The sequence below is a fragment of the Dromiciops gliroides genome, chromosome 3, assembly GCF_019393635.1.
Source record: "Dromiciops gliroides isolate mDroGli1 chromosome 3, mDroGli1.pri, whole genome shotgun sequence".
NCBI lineage: Eukaryota > Metazoa > Chordata > Mammalia > Microbiotheria > Microbiotheriidae > Dromiciops > Dromiciops gliroides.
The window spans coordinates 486,396,499-486,403,974 of NC_057863.1; the positions used below are offsets into that span (position 1 = coordinate 486,396,499).

General features: G+C 38.4%; 1 pseudogene; it reads left to right on the top strand.

Moving 5' to 3' along the window:
* Positions 1-6,154: 6,154 nt before the first annotated feature.
* On the top strand, positions 6,155-6,556 carry LOC122745425 (annotated as a pseudogene).
* The last annotated feature ends 920 nt before the right edge of the window (positions 6,557-7,476 follow it).

The following is a 7,476-nucleotide window of genomic DNA, read 5'->3' on the forward strand; positions in this document are numbered from 1 at the left end:
TCCATGTGAGAAATAGAGCTCAAAATTAACATAAAGTTGAAAATCAAGAAAGAGATGGAAAAATGAGCAAAGAAATAAAAACGCTACTATGGCGACATGGAAGATTAAGAAAGATTCAGATGAGGGGGCAGCTAGATGGCGCAGTGGATAGAGCACTGGCCTTGGAGTCAGGAGTACCTGAGTTCAAATCCAGCCTCAGACACTTAACACTTACTAGCTGTGTGACACTGGGCAAGTCACTTAACCCCAATTGCCTCACTAAAAAAAAAAAAAAAAAAAAAAAGAAATATTCAGATGAAAACATTGAAGTCAAAACAGCTGCAAGCAGAAGCTTAAAAGAAAAATGTGAATTAAGTACAAGCCCAACAAGAATAATAATCACCACTTTAAAAGATCTAAAATAAAAACTCCCAGGAGTATTATAAACAAATCCCAGAGCTCCCAAATCAAAGAGAAAATATTTCAAGCATCCAAAAACAAAACACTCAAATACCATGGAGCCACAGAAAGGATAAGACAAGATTTAGCAGTTACCACCTTAAAAAAGCAAAGGGATTGGAATATGATATTCCAAAACACAAAAGATCTGAGGTTACAACCAAGAATAATCTACCCAGCAAAACTAAGTATTATTCTTCAAGAGAAAAAAAAATGATATTTCATGAGATAGAAGATTTTTAAACATTTGTGATGGAAAAAACAGTTGAATAAAAATTTGACTTTCAAATATAATCCTCAAGAAAACCATAAAAAGGTAAAAATGAAAGACAAATCATAAGGGACTCAATAAGGTTAAACTCTTTCTGTATGGAAAGACAGTACATGCATCTTCTAAGAACTTTTTCATTGTTAGGATGGTTAGAAGGATTCTACATAGAAAGAGGGACTCAGGTTAAACAGTTTACCCTTCTTTATAAAAAGATGATACATGTATCTTCTAAGACTTTTATCATTATTAGGACATTTAGAAAGACTCTACATAGAAAGAGCATTCAGGGGGTAGCTAGGGGGTGCAGTGGATAGAGCACCGGCCCTGGATTCAGGAGGACCTGTGTTCAAGTCCGGCCTCAGACACTTGACACTTACTAGCTGTGTGACTCTGGGAAAGTCATTTAACCCCTATTGCCTCACCCCCCCAAAAAAAAATAATTAGAAATATTAAAGAAATATACAAAACTTTTTAAGAAAGAAAGAACATTCAGAAGTGAGTCAATTATGTTGGGATGATATGAAAAAATACATAGGCAAGAAAGAAATTGCTTAGCAGCAAAATGGAGAGTAAGAATGGGGAAACATCTCACATAGAAAAGGCATGCAAGGAAGAGCTTTTATAATGGATCAGGAAATGGTGTGGATGAGATATATCGATACACACACATATACACACATACACACAATACACATACATATACACATGCATACACATATACATATACACAACTGGTAATAGAAATCTATGTTGCCCAGCAGGGAAGTAGGAGGGGAATGGGATATAAGAAAGGAAGGTATGTAAAAGGGAGGGAGATTAAGAGAAGGCAGTGGTCAGAAGCAAAACAGATTTTAGAGGAGGGATAGGAAAAAAAGAGATAGAAAGATAAATTGAAGAAAATTGGATAGAGGGAAGTGAACAGTTAGTAATCACAACTATGAATGTGAAAGGAATGAACTCACCCATAATATGGAAGTAGATAGCAGAATGGATTGGAAACCAGAATACAGCAATATGTTGTTTACAAGAAACACACTTGAAACAGAGAGACACACACTTAAAATAAGGGGCTGGAGCAGAATTTATTATGCTTTAGCTGAAGTAAAAAAGGCCGGAGTAGCAATCATTATCTCAGATAAAGCAAAAACAAAACTAGACGTAATTACAAAAAATAAGGAGGGAAACTATATCTTGCTAAAAGGTACCATAGACAATGAAGTAATATCAATGTTAAACATATATTCATCAAATGGTAACAACCAAATTCCTAAAGGAAAAGTTAAATGAATTGCAGTAGGAGACATACAGTAAAACTCTACTTGTTGGGGAACTCAACTTTTCCCTCTCAGAGCTAGACAAATTTAATCATAAGATATATAAGAAAGAAGTTGACGATAAATAGAACCTTAGAAAAGCTAGATATGGGGCAGCTAGGTGGTACAGTGGATAAAGCACCAGCCCTGGATTCAGGAGGATCTGCGTTCAAATCTGGTTTCAGACACATGATACTTACTAGCTATATGACCCTGGGCAAGTCACTTAACCCTCATTACCCCACAAAAAAAGACAGAAAAATCAATTAAAAGAGCATTTATCAAAATAGGAAAAAGAAAAAGGAAACAAGAGAAATAGAATGGTGTATTAGTGGAATATATTACATATACAACAAACAATAGTAAATAACTGTAGTAATCTAGTGTTAGAGAAATCCAAAGATCCAAGCTTTTGAGACAAGAACTCACCATGTGACATAAATTGCTGGGAAAACTGAAAATCAGTTTGGCACAAACTAGGCATTTACTAATATCTAACACTGAATACCAAGATAAAGTCTGTAAAAAATGATTAACTATATCTAATCTAATATGAAAAAATTATATAGTGGTTCTTATAAAAATTATAATTATATGAAAAATTATAACTTTAGAAAAATTATAATTATAATATATCCTGCCACAGTCACCATTCAAATGTGGAAGTATTTTAACTGACTAGGCCTAATATGGGGGGACTAATCTGACTGGAGGGCTAGTCTGGGGACTTTTGACTGGCTGGCTATTTGACTGCTATTAATTTCATAAACCAATCTGTTAGGGCCTTTTAAAAAGTTCTCCACTTGCTCCTCCCAAATTGATAAGCAAAAGATTAAGAAGCCTCTTACAATTTAATAGCAGAGGGTTTATTTATGAGATACAATTTAAAATTAAGAATACAGGAAGATAAAATATACAACCTGAATGCTTTCTGGCGTGTCTCTCTCCTCCCGTCACACCTGGAACTTTTTTAGCATCCTACTGAGTCTCTGTACCAACCGAACTTCTTCTAGTGTACCCCTCACTGAAAAGCCTCCTGCTTCACTCTTTAGCCTAAGTTTCCTTTGCAAACCCCCTTTCTGTCTAACTTACCTCTTTGTACTGCTGCTGAACCCTGAAAAGCCCCTTACTCTGTAAGGCTCCTTCCTCTGTCTGTCTGCCACCCTCATTGTATCTACCTTCTCTGTATCGTAACCCTTTCTGGCTTTCTCCAACCTCTCTTTCTCCAACTTTGCTTTCCTCCAGTGTCCCTCCTGTTCTCTCAGTCTTCCAGCCTCCCCCTTCACTGTCTTCTCCACTGTATATATGTTCCTTCTCTCCCCTTAAACCTCGGGCTCCCCACGCCCCCGCACACACCAAGCTAATCCGCCAGCTGCACTAGGGCTGTGCCCAGCAGGGCTCGAGGGGTCCATGCTGCCTACTGTGTGCCTGGGACCTCTGCATGGGCTACACTAGGGCCTGGCAGGACAAGCCTGGGATCTCCGGGGCAGCTCCCCTCAGGGCGTAGGGAGCTGGGGCTTTTTCCCCCAGCCATCTCACCTGGCATCCTGTAAAGCCCATGGGGCATTTTGGCTCAGCTGAAGAGGAGGCGCACCAGCCCCTCTTACACAGAAAAAGCCCCTGAGGGCCTAAGGATTTTTAATCTCAGCCCAAAGGCAGGGTCCCCAAATCAAAACAAATTTCCCCAGGTCAAAATAGATAAATGATTAAGACATATGGGATGACACAATAAGCAAATTAGGGGAACATGAAAAAAATGTACCCGTCCAATTTATGGAAAAGGGAAGATGTTTTATGAATAAACAAGAGATAGAGGATGACAGGTAGTGAAATAGATAATTTTGATTACATGAAACTAAAAAGCTTTTGCAGAAATACAACTAATGCAGTCAAAATTAGAAGGAAAACAGGAACCTGGGAAAACATTTACAGCAAGTTTCTCTGATAAAGGCCCCTCATTTCTCAAATACATAGAGGACTGAGCCAAATTTATAAAAAATAAGGTCCAATCCCCTGGTGATAAATGGTCAAAGGATATGAATGGGCAGTGTTCAGAAAAATAAATCAAGGGTCCAATTATCAGTGAGAATAGAGAGCATGTGGTCTGGTACTGGGAACATGCAGATCAGAAAACCTGCTGGCATGAGGATTTTTCTCAGAAGCAAGACTTGGAAGGTTAAGAATCAAGGAAAATCCTACCTACCCCCAAGGCAAAGGTGCTAATTCTTTCTGGAAAAAGGCATAGCACTACTCAAGATTTAAATGGAGCCTATAGCTCCAGTTGAGTCTCTTAGGTCAAGATCAATGGGAGGAAGGACATCAGTGGAACAGCAGAGTGTGCAAAGATCCACCTTACAAAGTAGAATAATCTGGGTATGCTGGTTTTATTTTGCCAATTGAGGCTTATTTTAAAAACAAGGAAGAACCTAAGAAAGTCTGCTTTGATTGTGACATTCCTGCATCTTAAAGGCCATCCACCTGTAAATCACCTCCATTGTATGGTAAAAATTATTGGAGTTTAGCTGAATCATTTGGGAGGGGCCACACCTGGCCCATCCTGAAATTACATATGCTACTGAGGTCAGAAGGAGAAACCTCTCCATAGGCAGTTTTTGAAGGACCTCCCCTTTTGGGAGAAGAAGATTGAACCCTTGCTGAGGGGAGGCTGAGTCAATGCTGTCTCTCTTCTCTCTTTTCCGCCCTTCTGGTGGCACGAGAAGCTAGAGCAGATGTCCCAGGGGGTGAATTAACACAAAAGCCCTGTTTTCTTTTGAATTAGCTTAACTGGAAGCAAGTTAGGGAATGTATAGACTTTAGTTAGAGCTAGGAATATTTATCTGTATTTCTTTTTCCCTACTTCCTTATCTTTGATTTTTATTAATTTCACCTTTGTTTTTTAATTAATTCCCAAGTAATAAAATCTGATCCTTTTGTGGAAAAGAAGTTGTAAGGCTCCTTTCTTATTGGCCTGAGAGAAATATCTAAAAGAGCAATTCAGAGGAAAGGGAGCTTTGAACCTAGAGGTCCCTCATTATTTCCAGGACCCTAATATTTCAGCAAGTCACTCAATTAACTCTCCATATATTAAATTGGACCCCCACAATTGTGAAAGGCTAACTTTTAACAATTTCAGAGGAATTCAGAAGAAAGCCACTAAAGGCAGGAGGGGACCCCAAGAGAAGTAACCATACAAATAGCAGCTGCACCAGTGGTAATAGTTTCTCAAAACCTCACAAGTTATTGAAGGAACATAAGGAAAAACCTCCTAAGGATTCAGGAGAACATAGAAGTGCCTTCAAAGAACCTTCCAGGGAATATAACAAATCTTCCAAAGAATGCTCTAAGAAACCCAAAGAAAACAAACCACTAAAATAATAATAATAAAAAAGGTCCTAAGATGGCTTTCAAAGAACCTAAATCCATATCAAAAGAGACAAAACATGAAAGCAGCTTACTTACCATCACAGGTGAGCAGCTGCAAGACCAAAACAACCCCTGTATAAACCTGCCTGTTTCAGAGTCTGGGGACCTTGCAGTGAAAAAAAGGGGGAAAAAGCAGCTTGGAGGCTTTGTTTAAAAGTTTTTCTAGGGGGCAGCTAGGTGGCATCTAGGTGGCGCAGTGGATAAAGCACCAGCCCTGGATTCGGGAGGACCTGAGTTGAAATGTGGCCTCAGACACTTGACACTTACTAGCTGTGTGACCCTTGGCAAGTCACTTAACCCCCATTGCCCACAAAAACAAAAACAAAAAAACCCAAACAAAACAAAACAAAACAAAAAGTTTTTCTAGTGTCACACTGCTGATGCTCACTTATTCTTCTGAGAAAAAAAAAATCCACAAAAGAGAAATCGCATGTCAAGATGGGAAAGGTAAAAATGACAGATGACACATCGGAGAAGAAGAAAACAACTTTACCCTCCTTGGTGATATTGTGGATCCCAATGACTCTGACATGGAGGAAAGCATGCCCTCTAAATCTGAAGGACATCCTGCAAATCTTTCAGAAGATTTGTAGAATCTTGCCTGTAGAAGAGAGAATCTGGACAACCTAGTCCAGTTAGTTCAAGTTCAAGCTCCAGCTCCAGCTTTACTCCATTCCAGACCAAACAACAAGGTCCATTAAGGTCTGTAATGAAAGATCTGCATTCTGATGATAATGATAAATCAGAGGAGGCAGATGAAAATGACAATGACTCTGAAATGGGGAGACCCATAAATACTGGAGGAGGCAGCCAGAGTCTCAAAGTTAACTTACATAACAGTAGTAACAGTGAAAGTAGTTCAAAGCAAATCTGATAAGCAAATAAAGAATGGGGATCTTGACAAGGCATATCTAGATGAAGTAATAGAACTCCAAGAAGGTTAATGACATTGCCGGAATAACATGTCCTTCAACAGATTGTAAACCTTATAGAAGAAATTGGACACTTTCATATCACAAATACAACCTTTGACTTTGACCTTAGATTTCTGGATACTACAGAGAGTTACCTGGAACTACAGAGTTACCTGGAAACATCTGGAACATCCTGAGGATACAGCAACTGGATACATAGAAAACTTATTGGGGCTCTAATTTTTTGGTTGTGTTTTTTTTTAATATGAAATACTCAAGGGGGCAGCTAGGTGGTCCAGTGGAAAAAGCACTGGCACTGGATTCAGGAGGACCTGAATTCAAATCTGGCCTCAGAGACTTGACACTTACTAGCTGTGTGACCCTGGGCAAGTCACTTAACCCTCATTGCTCTGCCAAAAAAAAAAAACCAAGAAAAGAAAAGAAAAAAAGAAATAACCTTAGAAAAATTAAAATCCTTTCTTTGAAAAAAAAAAGAAATCAAAGCTATCAGTAGTCACATGAAAAAATCCTCTAAATCACTACTGATTAGAAAAACACAAATTAAAACAACTATGAGGCACCACCTTATACCTATCAGATTGGCCCATATGACAGAAAGTGAAAATGACAAATTCTAGATGTGATGTGGAAAAATTGTGACACTAATGCATTTTTGGTAGAATTATAATTCTAGTCCAAACATTCTGAAGAACAATTTGGAATTACACCTAACAGTCTATAAAGCTGTGCATGCCCTTTGATTCAGCAATACCACTACAAGGTCTATATCCAAAAGAGGCCAAAGAAAAGTGCAAAGGACCTATTTGTACAAAAATGATTATAGTAGCTCTTTTTGTGGTGGCATAGAATTAGAAATCAAGAGGATGCCCATCAGTTGGGGAATGGCTGCACAAGTTGTGGTCTTTCAGAATCCAAGGGAAACTGTTTATCCATTGCACTTCAGTTCCTCTCACTCTATTATTGAATTATTAATATAAGGATATAAATGGGTGGTTAAAGACAGTAAGTGCATTTAATGTTGTGACTGACAGGACTATCTAATGATATAGACTTTGTCAAAGAGCATGTGATATATAATTAGGATGATAAAAGCATT